Source organism: Dipodomys merriami, unplaced genomic scaffold (assembly GCF_024711535.1).
Source record: "Dipodomys merriami isolate MVZ:Mamm:240054 unplaced genomic scaffold, mDipMer1.0.p SCAF_126, whole genome shotgun sequence".
Taxonomy (NCBI): Eukaryota; Metazoa; Chordata; class Mammalia; order Rodentia; family Heteromyidae; genus Dipodomys; species Dipodomys merriami.
The window spans coordinates 2,689,379-2,708,768 of NW_027202560.1; the positions used below are offsets into that span (position 1 = coordinate 2,689,379).

The 19,390-nt window shown below is 37.4% G+C and overlaps 1 pseudogene; it reads left to right on the plus strand.

Moving 5' to 3' along the window:
* The first annotated feature begins 9,536 nt into the window (after positions 1–9,536).
* Positions 9,537–19,390, plus strand: part of LOC138824119 (zinc finger protein 658B-like) — a 33,814-nt pseudogene continuing 23,960 nt past the window's right edge.

Sequence of the window (19,390 nt, forward strand, 5' to 3'; positions counted from 1 at the left end):
CCCACATGCAGGACCTGAGATAATAGACTTATTCCAAAGTCTAATGGGTAACATCTGGGCAGATAAGTTTGAGGTAACTGAGTTACTGAGAGGAACTCCTAGAATTATAGAAGAGGTAGGAATTCAAACCAAGTACGGCATGCAAAACAGATGGAAAGCCATCAAGCTTCACATTGACCTACCCTTCACTTCAATCTTGCACACCCACCCACATTCCCCCGGATCTCCCCAAACCACTATGTCTTTGAACAGCAATGGTAGTGATGTACCATGATGTAAGACCGCTCCTCCCACCCCACACAGGATGCTTTTCACTACCTAGCTGAAAAAATTATTAAAGAAATGATCATACTGACACCCCAAGTTCAAGCCACACAAACAACAACGAAAAGAAAAGAAAAAAAATTTAAAAAGGGAAAATTTTGGAAATAGCCAAAAACTCCTGAATGTTTCAGAGATGGGATTTGGGCATTTCTGGGAAATGTTTAGATTTTTTATAAATCTAAATTGGTGCAAGGATTATGCAGTATATCTACCACGCAATTCTGCTACTTTATTGCTGTGTATACATTAGAGCATGGAAAACGATTCAACAATCCGTTTAGTGGCTGCAAATATCTTTTTATAGTGACCAGAGGGCCATGACAAAATGTAAAGAACAGACAAAATTTACATTCAACAAAAACTATCTGTTAAAAATAAACACACAAGAGTCTCATAACCTCAATTATATTAATAGAACTAAAAATTAAAAAGCCAACTTATCTCATGCTTCCAATACATTTCCATTTTTTGAGTGGTCTAACAATGTTTCAGGAGGCACACAATGCTTTTCATGAAAAAAAAGCTCACCTATGTTCCCACATTTGGGAGAAAAAGGTCCCCATGCATCTTTGCAGTCCTGGGAACTAGGGTATAGCACTTGTGGAAGCCCACCTCCTCCAGGGAGGCACAGTGCATTGTGGAAATTTTAGTCTGTATTGCAGCACAGATCCTTTGAAAGTGCATAGTTTGTTTTTTGTTTTGTTTTGTTTTTCTTTTTTTCTTTTTAAAAAGCAGGGCAACGATCCTTCTGCACATGTGCCTCCCCACCCCATGTGGGTATTTTCAGCCTGTAAATTCCAGTTCCTTTCTCGTTGCCTTGCTGCTGGAAGTTTTCTCTTCAGTGGAGCTTGGGAGGTGTAACATGAAGGGATCTCAGACTGCAGAACCAATGTCAGGTAGAAATTGCAAGCTGGATGCAGAACCCAAGAAGGAGTCTGTCCTCCACATATTCCTCCAGTATGGGGCTGATGATTTGTTCAGGGTTCAAGAGTTTGTGCTGCCAAAGCACTTGTGCCTCCAGGTGCCAGAAACTGGCTCACAAAGCTCTGACAGCAAGATGGGTAGTTCTCTCGAATAAGGAAAACAAGGAACTGTGCATTTCTATTTCCATGACTATGAAACACTGCTCTTAACCCATGTGACTTTATTAAACTTTGCCCAGGAGGAAGATGAGCATGGTAACATTTTTAGTGAAATTGTGAAATGTGGGCCTGTTTTGACTCCATTTATATGGCATTTGTATTTTGGGTTTCTGTGTTGTTTATGTCGAGGTGTCTCTGTTCTGTGCCTCCCATGTTAGATTTCTTAGCCCTCCTGCCATTAGTTCACACGTGTTTGTACAAGACCTTCTTTGTAGGAACAGGTCTACATGAGATATTACAGTAGTGTGTGATAGTCCTGTTTTTTTCCTCTTTCTGTTAAGCAATGAAGCGTAGCAATGTTTGAAGGAGGATACCTTGTCAACTTTGACAAGCCCTACAGAGCAGAGGCAGAAAGGCAAAGGAAGGACAAAATGTTTTCAACTTTCTTGCCTTAAGCAAAAATTGAATCTACTTCCTAGAGCACAAGGCTCAGGTGTACTCTTTCCTCTAACACTCCCAATCACTAGCTGCTGTTGGAAATTTAACGCTAACTAGTAGGAGGGGAAATGAACTTGCCTGAGGAATCAGACAGAACCTAGTTCTCAGAAGGGACATGGGGTTGTGGTTTGTGGAGGAGAGGAATAATTGTCACAACTGAAAGTATCTATCTCTGTTCTTACTAGTTTATTCAGCCTGTTCACACTATCAATTCTTGTACATGATCTCTCAAATGTCTCACCTGTGGATATACTGATAGTAGCCTTAAAGCGTTGTTTTTTTACCTGCAGTTGAGAAAGTGTTGGTCACAGATTGTTACAGAAGGAAACTTGAGGTACTTTGTTTTGCTCAAAGTTGTATGTTTTGTAGATGGAAGGTGTAACAAAATATTAGCTAGTGTTCTCCATTTTGTGTCAATCTGCTCAAAGAAGTATTATTTCACTTAAGAATTTCTTAATGGGAATTGAAGTCAATGAAGCTTGAACATTCCTTTAAAATATCTTAGTGAAACATATTGATCCCTTTTATCCTTTGCACTTCCTATGGATTTTCCTAGATTAAAATGTTACTAGCATGGATATTCCCCAGTTTATTTGTTCTTAACCAGTTACCACTTCTCCACTAGAATATTGAGCCTATTTTACATCACTTAAAATGAGAGATTGTTGAAATAGGTATTCCAAAACAATTGTTCAGTAGAATTTAAATACACTACAATGCACTTTTTTGTGTGCTAATCCTGGTTCCTGGGCTCAAGCACTGGACACTGACCCTGAGCTTCTTTTTTCCAGCCTAATGTTCTACCATTTGAGCGACATCTCCACCTCCAGGTATTTTTAGTAGTTTATTGGAGATCAGAGTCACTTAGATTTTCCTGCCCCAGCTGGTTTCAATCTGTGGTGCTCAGAAATCAAACTTCTGAGTAGCTAACATTAAAATCATAAGCCAACTCAGCCCAATTACAATAAACTCTTTTAAATACACATTATATTTCTAATAAAATAATATGAAAAAAACACTTTAAATTTTAAGGAGTGTAGTCCAAATCTGAAAACAAAAAGAAAATATCCCATCCTGAAATCTACAACACTCCTGGCCTTGAGTATTTGAATATGGATAATTAGTGTATAAAAATTACTTTGTGCTGGGCACCGGTGGCTCACACCTGTAATCCTAGCTACTCAGGAGGCTGAGATCTGAGGATCACGGTTCAAAGCCAGCCCAGGGAGAAAATTCCGTGAGACTCTTATCTCCAATAAAACCACTAGAAAACTGGAAGTGGTGCTGTGGCTGAAGTGGTAGAGCGCTCGTCTTGAGCTGAAGAGCACAGGGACAGCGCCCAGTGTTCAAGCCCCACGACTGATCCAAAAAATAAAATTTCTTTGTAAGTTTTTAGAGAAAACATTCTTGTGAAGTGGAAAAACTCAATATGAATTTGCAGATGTTGCTTTTAAATGATTCCTATTGTGTTTCTTAGCAGAAAGGACCTAAGTGAAGTTTATAGAGTAGATTTTCATTTTTCATGCATATCACTATGAAGTTCATTTTATTTTATATAAAGAGTATCCATTCCATGCAGTTGTTTTAAAAAAAAAACCTGTGTGGATGGATAGTAGCATTTCCTGTTTAATAAGCCAACCAACAAATACAAGGAAAAGTATATAGATATGTAATTTTTAAATTTTTATTGGTCTGCATTTTGGCGTGTCATCAGCTTGGAATTTTATGTTAGTATTATTGGTATAACTTAAGATTTTAATCTTCTGGTTCTTTGGCTGTGGTTGTGGGTTGGGACAGTGTAAATCCTATGAGTAGTATTTCATGTTACATCTTCATTAAGTCCTTTATCTTCATCAGGATGGCCACAATTCTTCATATGATTGTTTAGGAAGTAAGCATTAGGGACTTCTCACACCTCTATTTACATAATCTTTACTGATTATGTGAAGCAGGTTAAAAGGCAAATTTCAAGTCATTGCACAAGGGTACTCTGAGTATTTGGATACAGGGAAGTATTTCATTTGAAAACCACTACTGAAATATTATGCAAGTAAAATGTATTGTATAAATTTTCCTGTATAATTACGGGTGAAAAAGTATTGAGTTATAACCTATATGCTCTCCATGAAATTTAAATATGTAAATGAATAAGATAGAGTACAAAAGCTCAATGGAGTCCTAGAATCCATTTTAACGAATAGAAAAATAATTCATACAACTCTAAGTATTAATAACTAGTGTTATTGAAGGTGTGGATTTTTGTTTCAATTATTCAATTATTTTTAGGAACCTTAGTTTTAATGAATTTTGTGTGTGTATTAACCTAGAAATGAATTGCTTTTATACTGTCTGTTTATCAACTAATGGACTGTGGAGTCAACTTCAGGTGAGTATTTCATACTCTACTTGAGATATAAAAGATTCTTGTCCCATAAGAAGGCTTTTGTGTTTTTTCACTCCATGTATGTTTTGAGCAGGAAAATCTGGAGCATAATCACACAGGTTCTTTCCTGACTATGTCAGTTGCCTTTTCTCTAAGACAGGCTTCCAGAATCTTCTGTTCATTATCAACAACAAGAAAGAATGAGAGGATCTGTGGTGAGTTGATTTTTATTTCTCATTTTCCAAATTCCATTTTAGCAAGCTTACGGTGTCTATGATTTAAAAACAGAAAAAGTGATTCTGCTTTAGGAACATGTTTCTAAATCAGATAAAGATGATTTTTAGAGTTCGATTTTCGAGAAAACAACTTGTACAACTTATTGTTGCAATGGGTCCACCTGTATCCCTAGGTAAACGTTTGTTTTTACCCTTTCCCTCCGCAAATTATACCAACATCTAAGACAGTGAAAGCAGGGGTTATACCATGGGGGGAAGGACATACAAAGCAACATAGAAATCATCTTATAAATATGTTAGAAACAATTGCATGAAAGAAAAAAAAAGCACTTGAATACTTATCTTGGGGTTCACAATGTACTCATTATCTTGCCCATGTAATTGCATCTCCTCTGTACGGTATTGTCACATTCTTTTTTTAAAGGATGGTTTTTAGAATGAGTAGATTATAACATGTTACAGTCTGTCTAAATTGAGGGAAGACTTGCTTCCAGTATTTCTGATGTGAGAATAAGTAGTTACACTTGTTATGTGATTCAGTGACATTGAGAAGGTCACTTGTCATGGAAAATGAACATTTGCCAGCAACTTGTCAGAGATCACCTCTTTATGAGTAATGTTGGATTATGTTGCAGAGTTTTACCAGTGTTTATGAAATAGTGTGCTCTCACACACAGCTTCAACTGTTATAGATGACTGAGTAACTATATGTAATTAAATTACTCTCCATACATACTTCTTGGCCTGCTTCCTGGTCCCTGACTACATAAAACTTGATAATAGTTGATGATATAGGATATGGTGTTCCTGGAAAGCCCTCTGTATTTTCTCTAGTTGTCCTCACGAGATTTTTTTCTCTATTTTTCTCTCTTTCTGAGAGAAGTAAAAATTTAAAAAAAAGATAGCATAAGCAAAAACTAATAATGAAAAATACAAATAGCGATAATATGTAAGGATATGAACATCAGACCAAAATATATGACCACAGATACAGACCATTGATAATAACTGACATATCATACAATTTGATAATAAAAGTTTTATGGTGAAAAGCAAAGTATGCGAATCCATCTTTAAAGGGCCATGCAATTATAATATCTTTAATCTACAAATTTGTAGAACTCAATATGAGAAATAAAAATACATGATAAATACAAGAAAATTTAAAAATATATTTGTAATATTTTATGAGTGAAATAAACACAGGGGAAATTACAATGGATCTCAAAGAAATGTATTCTACCATTGTGATTTATAGAATATTAAATGTAGCCATTTTCTTACTACATATTGGAAATGAAAACAAATGCATTGGGGTTGGGAATATGGCTAAGTGGTAGAGTATTTGCCTACCATACATGAAGCCCTAAGTTCAGTTCCTCAGAAAAATTAGGAAATGGCATTTGGGCTTAAGTGGTAGAGTGGTAGCCTTGACCAAATCAAGATCAGGAAAGGTACCCAGGACTGGCCCCCAGTTCAAGCCCCAGGAATAGCAAAAAAGGTTTAAATATGTATAGTGTATTCACATGAATATCTTCTGGAGGGTGGGGGAAAGCCAGAGAACTTGAAGGAAATAGGGTAAAAAAGTGGATCTTAGGAGGTCATTAGGCATTGATGAAAGTAAGCTATACAAGTCATGATTCACGATGGAAGTGTGGTGGAGATAAGTGTCTCACAGCTTTCTTGCCAGGGCTGGCTTTGTACCATGATCTTCAGATCTCAGATTACTGAGTAGCTAGAATTACAGGCGTGAACCACTGCTGCCCAGAAATGATTTGTTTTTAGTAGATATGTGAATATTTATTGGACTTTCAATGCTATTTAGATGTAAGATTCCAGTCTGTGTGAAGTGTCATTTGCTTCTAAGGAAAGCTTCAGGTGGATTATATACATTCCAAGGCAATTTAATTCTCATTCTTCAAGAATTCAAATCAGCAGTTTGACAAAAGTTCCAAACTATGTTCCCTAAAAGGAGACTGTTTCCACAAAATTGAGATGATTATCATGGGTGGATATACAATCTAGAAAATGCACACACACACACACACACACACACACACACACACACACACACATATATATAAATACATATGTATTTATATCTGTATATATAAAATTATACACATATATACATATATAAATACAAATGTATTTATAAATTATAAATTTATAATTATAATTTATATTTTATATTATAATATAATATATATTTATTATATAAATATATATTATAATTTATAATATAAATTTATAATTTATAAATACATTTGTATTTATATATGTATATATAAAATTATATATTTATATAAATACATGTGTATTTATATATGTTGTGTGTGTGTGTGTGCAGTGGTTCACGCCTGTAATCCAGGCTCCTTAGGAGTCTGAAATCTGAGGTTTTCATTTTGAAGACAGTAATGCTACTAAAGACTCCATGAGACACGTATCTCAAATTAAGCACTCATAAACTGGAAGTGTAGCTAGACTCAAACTAATAGAATCTTAGCCTGGAGAAAAAGAACTGAGTTCAAGCCACACAACCTGCAAAGTTTAAACCAATGCTGGGGGAAAGTCAACCATGGAGCCAGTGAGAAATAAGAAAGAAGATTTGGAGCAACTTGATAAACAGAATATCTGAGATCTTACAGCTATTTTGACACAGAATGAACAATAGGTCTCCACTCTTTCTTATTAACAGGGCACTGTGTTCCTAAACCTCAATTGATTGTCAAGCTGGAGGAAGATGATGAGCCATATATGGGAGAAGCCTCAGACTAGAATTTCACAGGTCTAATAACAACAGGTGCTGGAGGAGATGCGGACAGAAGGGAATATTACTGCATTCTTGGTGGGAGTGTAAACCTGTTCAACCACTTTGGAAAGCAGTATGGAGGTTCCTCAAATGATTCCACATAACACTCCCCTATGGCCCAGCAAACCCACTTTTGGACATTTACCCAAATGATCACAAACAAGACCACACTAAAGCTACCAGCACAAGTATATTTACCATAGCTTAGATATGGGACCAACCCAGATGCCCCTCAGTAGAAAAATGGATAAGAAAATGTGGTATCTATACACAATGGAATTCTACGCCTTTATCAGAAAGAATGATATTGCCACATTTGTTAGGAAATGGAAAGACTTGGAAAAAAATTATATTAAGTGAAGTAAGGCAGGCCCAAAGAAACATAGGCCCCATGGTTTCTATTTTTGCAATAACTAGTATATGTCTGAGTCAAGGAGAAAAGGTCAGATAAGTTGAAGTTAGGGGAATCAACCCAAGATAAGTATTCATTTTTTTTTCTTTCATGCAATTGTTTCTAACATATTTATAAGATTTTTTTTGTTCCTTTGTATGTCCCTCCCCCATGGTATAACCCCTGCCTGCACTGTATTTTTATGTTGATATAATTTGTGGAGGGAAAGGGAAAAAACACATCGTTTAAATAGGGATATAGGTGGACCCATTGCAAAAATGAGATGTACAAGTCGTTATGTCTAAAAACGAACTTTTCAACTTTGGGGTTGGGGGAAAGAACGGGGGGGGGAGGTTAGGGAAGGGGAGCCGGTGGGGAGATGGGAAGGGATGGGAACGGGAAACAAAGGAGGAGGCAACAATGCTTGATAAGAAATGTACTCATTATCTTGCCCATGAATTGTAGCACCTCTGTACAGTATTTTCACAATAAAAAAAAATAATTTCACAGGTGAGTTAAAGCATCTTGCATAGTGATCTTGGATCCAGAACTGAGTTGGTAAATTCATCTTGCTCTGTACTGACCAATAATATTCCTAATTCCCCCGAGTCCCATGTGTTGCAGAGAACTTGGTGATTCTTTGTGTTGGATTTGTGAATCAAAAATGCATGCAGATACATACTGAACTGTGTGTGGCCATAAAGTTAAATTTAGCAATTCTTTCTCTGTGTGCAAATTGTTCTGACAAAAAAAGAAAATTAGAAATGTCAAAGATGAGATTTCATTTTCTTTGAAACTAGGACAAGGCAGATATAGGATATGAGTAGGCCAAGACTGCTATCCTCTGATAAGGATAAGGTGTGGAGAGGCCGGGATACAGAATCAAAGTTTTAGTCTAGAGAGAATGATTAACTAGGTGGTGAGCTGGAGAATCTTTGGGCTTCCATAGGTTTGAGGGGCAGGAATAAATTTTGATGAAACATTGTCTAAAAAGGAGAGAAACAAATTTTAAAATTACTAAGATACTTAAAATAATTCATTGTGGTAAGTTAGAACTGAAGAGATGGTGTATAAAACCTTACCCTCAGGTGAATGGCAAAAGGCTTGTGTAAAAAAAAGGTACAATCTCCAAAATTAGAAAATACCCTTCTCCTAATGTTTGAGAAGTAGAGTAGTTGGGAAGGTGGCTCAGTGGTAGAGCGCTTGCCTTGCATGCATGAGGCCCTGGGTTCGATTCCTCAGCACCACATAAGCAGAAAAAAAAAGCCAAAAGTGGTGCTATGGCTCAAGTGGTAGCGCGCTAGCCTTGAGCTGAAGAGCTAAGGAACAGCGCCCAGGCCCAGAGTTCAGGACCCACAACCGGAACCCTCCCGCGCGAAAAACAAAAAGCAATTATAACCCTAAAAAAACAAAACAGTATTTCAGAAAAAAACAAAAATACTAAATACGACAGTATGTAGCCTAACATGCTATCACTAAATAGTTTAGAAATTTGTGTAAATAATTCCTCTGATATGAAAAAGATGAGAAAACTGAAACAGAAAAAGCATTTTCCATCATAAAATATTAGTATTGGTTTCTTAATCAATACATTATGGAGAACAAAATGTATCTCTCTATAAATCAAAACCTATTTGAATATCTTAAAATCTCTAACAGTATGGGAAATATGTCTTTACCTTTACATTAAGGATTTGATTTATGTTTTTGTCTTTTTTTCATGACTCATTTTAGATGTTCAAGAAATGGAGGATTTGATTAAAACGTACCAGGAAGGTTCAGATGAATGTGTGTGTGTGAAGTGGCTGTCATGGATAGTAACAGAGTGGAGCAAAGAGTGGGATTACTAACAACTTCTAACTTGGCCTCAAAACAGAAGCCAGAGCTGAATAGGAATGACGAGAACTCCTTAAGGGTGAGGACTGTAGAGTTCATTCAACATCAGAACATTTTCCCCTATTGCGAGTCTGGTGAGATGCCTGCTGCATATACGCCTGTTCTGTCACCTATAGATAAACAATCCCTTAGATATTTGGAGCCTTTTAGTCAAAATTATGAGGGTCCAAATAAGCGTCAGTATTTTGAATATGGAGTAGGGAAGATTTTAAACTCAGAGACCATGTTCTTTCCACATAATTAGGTTTGTGTCAGAGATCCTGCTTATAACCATAATGAATATAGAGAAGAATATGTTAAGTCTTCACTCCTTGCCCAAGAAATTTGTCAGGGAGGGAGGAAAACACCTGAGAGCACTATATGCGGAAAAACATTCCACTTAAGGTCTACAGAAACTATGAATCAGAAAAGACACACAGGAAAGAATCCTCATACATGTAGTGAATTGAGCGTTCAATCAGTAAGGATTTACACCTTACAAAACCTCAGAGGAAATATCCAGAGGAGCCTGATGAGTTTAACCAATGTGCAAAATATATCTCTAAGAAGTCAGAACTGACTTGCCAACCTAAAACACCACAAGAAGAGAAACTCTATGAATATGAAGAATGTAGGAAAATTTCCACTCTGAAGTTAGGACCCAGAAAGCACCAGAGAACTGACACAGAACAGAAACCTTATGAATATAATGAATATGGAAAGTATTTCAGATGTAAGTCAAAGCTTAGTGTCCATCAGAGAACCCACACAGGAGAGAAACTTTATGAATGTAAAAAATGTAGAAAGTATTACAGATAGAAGTTACAACTTACTGCCCATCAGAGAACACACACAGGAGAGAAACCTTATGAATGTAACAGATTTGGAAAGTATATCAGACGTAAGTTACACCTTACTGTCCATCAGAGAATACACACAGGAGAAAAACCTTATGAACATAACAAATGTGGAAAGTGTTTTCCTCAGAGGACACACCTTTGTCATCATCAGAGAACACACACAGGAGAGAAAACTTAAAAATGTGATGTGTGTGCAAAGACTTTTACCCAGAAATCAGACCTTACTATTCATCAGAGTACACACACAGGAGAGAAACCTTATGAATGTACCAAATGTGGAAAGTATTTTCTATGTAAGTCACACCTTACTGTCCATCAGAGAACACACACAGGAGAGAAACCATATGAATGTAACAAGTGTGGCAAGTCCTTCATATGGAGTTCACAGATCAGCAGGCATAAAAGAATACACAAAGATGAGAAAACTTAGGAATTTGGTAAATACGGAAAATCTTTCACCTGGAAGAAAAATCAGCTTGTATCAGAGAACCCAAACAGGATATAAGACTTGTGATTATAGCAAATGTGCAGTCTTTCACATAGAAGGAATACCTCAGTGTTCAACCTTGAATGCACACAGAGAAAAATCTTATGAATAAAATATGTGGAATTTTTTTCAAGAAGAAATCATACTTAAATTTTCATCAGCAAACACACAGGAGAGAAACTTTATGAATGTAACAGTATCAAAAAAGTCCTTCAGTAGGAAGTCATGCATGAATGAGTGTTTATAGAGCTCACACAAGAATGAAAACTTATGGATAATATCAATGTAGAAAATCTTACTTTGAAGTCATACCTCAGTGTTCATCAGAGAAATGACTCTCATAGGAGAAAAGAAACTATCAAATATAAGAAATATGCATTGACTTTTACTGTGAAGTCAGTCCTCAGTGCATCCAAAAATATAAACAGGAGATAAAAAGTGAATATAATAAATGTAGACAACTATTTATTCAGAAGTCATGTCTCTACAGTTTCAGAGACCTGGCAACATGACAGAGTGTCTAGTGAAAATTAGAGGATGTCTTTCAAGCAGAAATCACCCTTCAGTCAGCATTGGAACACTCACAGAAAATGAAACCCAATGTAGGAAAACCTTTGACAGAAACCTCTGGGATTTATACAGCAACCCTTTATTGCAGAATTAAACTAGGTGTAATGGAAAACCACCCACTGAGCCAATATTTCTCATCCTTTCATTGTATTGTGTAGGGATGATGTACTTTCACCTTCAAAGATTGGACAAAAGTGATAGGTATAAATTACTTCCAGGCTTGACAAATGATTAAGATAGTGAAGTTGTTGATTTGTGTCTTTTATATTAAGGAATGGCTGTTGGGGGAAATTTAATAAACTCTTCTCAGAAATAAGAGCTCTGGACCTTTGATATTTGACTGAGATCATCAAAAGTGGTTTGGTAGTGATAGATGGGGAAAGACTATCATGCTTGAAGCCAAGGACATGAGAGCACTGACTTCTCTACTGCTCCCCCAAAAGTCTTCCATTATATGTGTGGTCCATACATTATAACATTATTACTATTCCATTTCAGTTTTTGAATGGAATATCTGTTGGAAGATAACACTCCTGGTTGATTACATAATGTGTACAGGATTAAAATCTCTCTCATCATCTTTCATCCCCATGTTCATGAAACATTCAGAAAATATGAAAGAGCACGTATTTGGGAATACATTTTCTTTTTGTGTGGGTAGATGTCTTATAGCTTGAACTCAAAGCCTAGCCACTCTGTTAAGTACTTTTACTCAAGTACCACTTGAATCACAGCTCCATTTCTATTTTCTTCGGTGGGGAAATGAAAACATGATTCATAAGCATTTGGCTTTGTATGAGTAACCCAAAAATGACTTTAGTACTTTCTTTTTATATTTAATTAATTATTGATGATGCGTCAATTGTGACTGATTCACTTTTAGTCCATTATGATGTTGTTCTGAGTGAGTTATAATTAAAACACTAGTGTGGATAATGTGGAGAGCCTGTGTTTTCTCACTGTTATGGAGGCTGAAAGTGAATTTCTCACTAATATTGCTTTTTCCAGTTCCATGAAGATGGGTGTAAAAAAATCACAATTAAGTTATGGTTTTGCTAAATTTAATTGTGTAGCAATTTTAAAAAGCTAGACTTTCAAAAAATGAGGAACAAGAACTTGGAGAATACTTACAGAGATAAGCAAAAACAGGAATCTGCTAGATATTTTGCAGGGTAAAATACAGGTAAAAATGATCCTTGTGGCTGTCTAATGCATACATAGGTACATAGACTATGTTTAAACTTTAAGCCAAGAGGTAAAGGCTGTTGCCCAGTGTTTCAATGAAACATTTAAAAGCAAATTAAACTTACTTTAAAAAAGGAATTAAAAATGGCCTACCCTTTGTGAAAAATTTGGTAAGTTGTGGGTAGTGGCAGGGCTCCCAGACAAAGAAAAGTTTAAAAGGGAAAATTATCCTAAAGTTTATTTCAAAGTAGAAAAGATAAATTAGGATAACCAAATTATTGTTCAACCTAGTTTGCCATGATAGGATTTTTGTAATAGTTTCCAAAAGGCCCACAGTAAAGGACATAGGACAAGTTTGTCACATGGAATTTTGGCCCTTAATAAGTTCAAGGTAAGACCATGCTTATAAATCCACTTCCAATGACCATCTTTCAGCTTTTAGTTGGAGTAAATATGCCCACAAGTAAAGATTCATTAATCTGAACACTGGTGTCAAGCTAGGCTGGGCAGAGAAAGGTCCCTGTGAGATTGTCATCTTTAATCTGCTAGCAGAGTGTTCAAAAGCCGAGTTGGTTTGGAGTTCAAAGTGGCAAAGTACTAGCCTTGATCTGGAGATTTGAGGGACAATGCTCAAACCCTGAGTTCAAGTCCACCAACCGACCAAGGAAACTGTCAAAGATGCATTTATTCCAGCATAGACAAAGGCATTCCTGGAACCCTGAAAATGTTGGAATATGCAGAGGCAGTAAGCCACTGCTCATTGGATGGCAGAGATGGTATCAGATCCTGAAGTCACTTGTGCTTGTCTCTTCAAAGCTTGAACAGAGTACAGAGGTCATGGGAAGAGAGTTTGTAGGCATGCTTAATGCCCATGTCTGGCTAACTCAGCATGGACTTCCCAGTCATCTATGATAGTGTGTAGTGAAAGCTAAAGATGTAAAATATGAGGGATAATTTAAATCCCAACCCACCTGTATCAGCTCAAAGTCCCAATTGGCAGTGAGTTTTGAGCTGGCCCATCCACATTAATTCATCTGCTAAGGAAAGAAAGTTGTGTGGACTTGAGATTAGGTCCCCATTTAGATCTAACTGCCTACAGAGGCAGACATTGCTGCAACCATTACAGATCAGGCTCCTCATCCAACCAGAAAAAATTTTTACAAACCAAAATGTTAAAAAAGATATGATGCTAGAGCCTAAAAAAGTGTCTGTACATCTGTTAAAGGTTAAATGTTGTATATAAGTGACTTTAAACAGGCTGCCCAGATGCAAGGGGTGGTACTTAGAATGCCAATCAGATGGAGTTTATAAACATCTACTGGGATTTACTACAAAACCCTGGCAAATAATTGTTAGTCAATTGTTTACAAGTTATAGGTAACCTCAATCTCGTTGATTTCCTTGTTGCTTTTATTGGAAATAAAAAGGGCTTTTGTGACAAAGATTCCTTTTGCCACAGTTCAAAGCCATCCTGAACACAAAGAATCTCTCTAAAACTCAATTTCCCAGCTAATCAGCCATGTGCCAGTCTGGAGGCATGGCTCAAAAGAATCTCACCTCCAAGCAACTCTCTTAGGTGGTAGAGTACTAGCCTTGCAGAAGTGCTCAGGGAGAGTGCCCAGACCTTGAGTTCAAACCAGACAATGCCAAGTAGGAGAAGCTCTCCGAGCAACAGACTCTAAGACACCCCCTTCCACTACCCCCGCCCTGCACCATCTAGGACAAAATTAGTCCTGACAATGGAAAACCATGGAGAGCAATAAGAGGAGATGACATCCTAAATGGAGTCACTTTATGCTTGCCTTTTCAAAATTAATCAGAACTGGAAGAACAAGAGAAACAGTTGCTTGCCCACCTAAATGTCCATACCTGCCTATCTTCTATCTGGACAGAAAGTTCCAGTCTTGTTTTTGTTACTTGCTATTTGTATTTATAGTAGCCTCTGACTGGTATTCTCAACTAGTGCATTTTCTTCTCCCTTACCTAGTTGTCCTAAAGACACTAGACACCCCCTTTCTCCCTACTTCCCTTAGTAGGGGCTTATGCTTCAAATATTACTTTTCTGGCCCATGGCTAATGTGTGTTATTGCCGCGGACCGGGTTCTGTCGGGACGACGAAGGATACCTAGGGGAGGAACCTGGAATAGGACGGGGAGATGGCAAACAGACAACTCACACACATTAGGAGTGGATGCTGAGTGCTGAGTGCTGAGTGCGATTTAATGCAGAGGATAACAAACTTTTATAGCAAAAAGTCTCCATAAGAAAGGGCAAAAGGTTACATAATCTTGCTGCAGGGCTTCATTCTTGGGCGGTCACCAGCTGGTCGCCTGAAAGGGCAAAAGGTTACACAACCTTGCTGCAGGGCTTCGTCCTTGGGTGGTCACCAACTGGTCGCCTGATAGGCACTTGTTTCCAGCTTTACCTCTATTTTTAAGAAATACAATGGGTTTCGATGATTGTCACCAATTAACCACTACTTTTTTCTATAGAGGCCTTAACTGTCCCATTAAGATCTTTCCTGTTCCTTCTTTAATAGTAAGCACCAAGGAGACTTAGATTTAGCAAGTCTCTTAGTAAATGAGGAAGTTCTTTCTCCTAAGTAGTTATCTCAGCAATTGCCATACATTCTTTCTGTTCTAGCCGCGCCTACAACTTTTTGTAAATCTCTTACAATTCCTTCTGGAGTGACTTTGTGAAACCCCCAATACTTTTATATTTACTTATAACTTGTCTACTAGCCTCCATAAGAGGGGTTTCAGGGTAGCACTTAACTCTGGTGAGTTAGTCATATTTTTAAGACACTCATCAGATATTGGAGTCGTCAACACTCTTAAGAAAGAGCTTTGAATAAGGGAACGTTGACAATGAGTAAGTACAATGAGCAGTAGAAACAGTAAAAGATTAATAGGCACTCTTATGAGGAAAAGATAGGCAGAAACACATCTTTTCCAGGGGTTTTTGCCAGCCTTTTCCCAGGAGTAGGCCTCTTAGAAGCCCTATTCTCCGAGGTAGACTTCAGTGAAGTCCCAAAACTTGGAGATAGGTTTCTGTAAAGCCCCATTCTCTGAGGTAGACTTCGGTGAAGTCCCAAAACTCAGAGATAGGTCTCGAGGCCCCTATCATGGTCTGATAGATGGTTTCCCATGCTAAGCAGACTCTACTGGGGTCGGCGTGGCATTTGCCCCTTTTTTTTTTTTTTTTTTTTTTTTTAATTTTCACCAGTCCTGACTCCGTGTATCAATTTTATACCAGCTGTCCTTGTAAGCTCCAATTTTAAGACATACTCATACCATTTGCGACATACTTAAACTTTCTGAGGTTTGTCTTAAAGACAATCCTTACTTTTCAAATTTCCCCAATTCTCTTTCCAAGGCTTTCTTTACTTCCTTCTTTCTTTACAATTCCTTTCCCAAGGCTTTCTTTACCACCCTCTTTCTTTACAATCTCTTGTCCATCTTTGTGGCTGTAGTTTAAAACTGCCCAATTTTCCTTTGGCTTGCGGAACCTTTATCTTAGAACAGCTTTAAGGCACCACCATGATGCAGAAGCTTGCTAGATTTTAAGGCTAAGAGTATTACCTCTATTGATAACACACTAAGGTTATTACCATATCAGAGTCAAACTAGGCTGTGACCCTAGAGTGGATTTCCAGTCACTATGCACTGAAGTGCCTAAGACAAGCAAGCCAGTGATATCCTTGTCCCCAATATCCACTGTGGGAATAGAGAGGGTTTCTGGATATCACCCAAAAGAATGTCCCGCAAGATCTTAGATTTAGCAGCTTTCAACCAGGAAGCAGATTCAGGTGATGGAATCAAGCAGGAGTATCTCTGGTTGACTGTCAGGCCGTCGTTGAACTTTACCCATTAAGGTGTTCAGCAGTAGCAGTAGCAGCAACAGGGTCTCTCGTGCTGGGCTGTAAATTCCTACACAGACTGGTTAAGGATGCAAGTAATACATAGGCTTGGCAGGCCATGACTCCGTTGGTTTCTAAGAACATTTAGACAATAGCCCAGGACAATTTACCAAAATAACTTTTTTACTAACCAGATTTTTTTTTTTTTTTTTTTATAAATAGACACAGAAGGCTTAGTCTTGTAACCATCTCTGACAAATGCAGTCTCCACACTTGCACACCTACAGCTGTTAACACTATTCTTTATGCCTTTTTCTAAAAAAAATTATTTTATCTATTTTGCCTCATTTTTTCAAAACTGACTCTGGACCCTTGATCTTAAAATGGGGGTAGAAGGGCGAAGGTCAATCTTCTGTAACTTCTTCAAGCTGACTTTAGGGGCGTTGATCTTACCTAGCCAGGAGCCTATAACCTTAGCCTATTTTACAAAGAGGCCATCAGGGTTAGATGTCATTAAGAACAATATTTAACTTTTGACAACTGCACAGACCTTTTCTCCAGCTATAGCAGTGTAGCTTGTTTAGCACTCTGGTTTGTAAAAGCATCTTTCTGGATGACTTAGGAATGTGATCTCTAGTGACCCTAACACAATGCCTGAGTTACCTTTGCAGGCCTTTAGACAGATATCAATAGAAACGCACTCTCAGGTTTACAAACTTTTTCCTGAGAAGATGAATTTCATGTAACTAGTGTCAGCTCAATAGTAACTGCCAATTAGAGCTTTTGGCACATAAAGGGGTTAAGATTTAAACTATCTCCCACATTTTATAACATTAGCTTTTTACTATCACAGAGGACTGGCAAGTTCTTGTCCCTTACAAGGTAGTCATGAACATTAGGCATGCTTATAAACTCTTCCCATGACCTCCCGGCTCTGACCGGTTTTGAAGGGCCATGCACAAATGACTCTAGGATCTGACATTTCTGCCATCCAAGCAGTGGCTTACTGCCTCTGGATGCTCCACCATTGTTTTTGCCCCAGGAGTGTCTTCTCTACATTGGGATAAATGCCTCATTGGCATTTTCCTTAGCTGGTTGTTGGACTTGAACTCGGGGCCTGAGCACTGTCCCTCAGCTCTACAGCTCAAGGCTAGCACTCTGCCACTTTGAGTCCCAGACTCGGGGCTTGAATGCTGTCCCCTAACTTTTCAGTCCAGGGCTAGTACTCTGCCACTGTGAGTCTCCAGCTTGGGGCTTGAGTACTGTCCCCTGACTCTTTAGTCCAGGGCTAGTACTGTGCTGGCTGAATAGAGGTGACAGTCTCACAGGGACTTTTTTGTGTGCCCGGGCTGGCTTTGAACCTGTTTGCAGATCAGTGAGTCTTATAAAAGGCCATTTTACTCCAATTAAAAGCAACAAGGTGGTCAACATAGAAGTAGCTTTTAAGCATGCACTTACCTGACACTTATTAAGAGTCAAAGTTACATCTGACAAACTGTAAGAATCCTCTGTGCTTTGCTTTGGGCTTGCTGGAAACTTAAAAACCTATAAGAGCAAACTAGAATAGCAATCATTTTGATAATCCTATTTTTTTTTTTTTTTTGCACATTGAGGCCAATGTCAAGAATGATTTTACATTTAAACTTTATATCCAAAAATCCATTCCCTATTTTTTTAAACCTCTTATTAATCACCTTTAATATTTTATACTTTAGTTTTCATTTGCATTTTGAAAAGATCCCTTGAAATCTTGAGGCCAAGTGTCACTCATTGTCTCTTGGCTGCTTGTTTTAAAACAGATACACATTAAAAATTTTAAACTCAAATGACAATTTTCCTTAATGCAAGAATTACAGTCACCTTTACTATACCACAAAGCTAGATTTAACATCTTTATAACTTTTAAAAACATCCTAATTGTAGAACATAATTGAAAGTAAGCCACATTATACAAATAACTTTTTGCCCTCTTTTTAAGGCCTTCCTAATTTTAATGTTAACACATCCAAGGGAAAGTTTTTCCAGTACTAATCAGATCATCACACCACTCATTTTAACCATCATGTTTTCAGTGTCTATCTGCAGGGAAAAGAGACAGAACAACGATGGGCCACTTGGCCCCTCCTATGGAATGGCCACACACTCTATCTGACTCTTTAGGGTTAGATGAACTGCGTTTGTGCCAGCTTGCCTCACCATGCGTGGACTCCTCCCAGGGCCTGTCCCACTGCATGACCAGCTGAACTGCACTTCTGCTTGTTCACCCTTCACCTCTAAAGATAGGTCTTCTGTTGGTTTCTAAGTTTTTCCCTGTCTCTTCTCTTGGTTCTCAAATGAAATACAGTTTTAGATAGACAGAACAGGTAACATCTTTGACAGTGTTAAACTAACCTTTACATTTAAATTTCTAATATTTATCCCCAAATTTTAGCCAAGGGAATTAGACCCCAAACAGCCAATGCATTTTTGTTAAGCCAGATAACTTGATTACAGTATAAACAGTCTTATGCATTTTAAAATATTAGTTTTTAAAATACCAGATTTTCTAATTTGCAAGTTAAAGAACCTTTTAAAAAGCCATTTAAAACAATGTGAAGATTTTTAAAATTTTTGGTAATGTCCAAACCTCATAACCTTTTGAATTTTTAAATTAAAACTCACCCAATTGTTACAGCATGCTGACAATTTTTTATCTTTGAACACGTTCACAAACACACACAAAACACACAGATCTTAAAGCGCGCAAAAATAAAAATCAGTTGTACGTACATTATTTAAAGTTTTTAAACAAAAATTTAAGACAGTAGTTCTTTTAAAATAGGTACCTT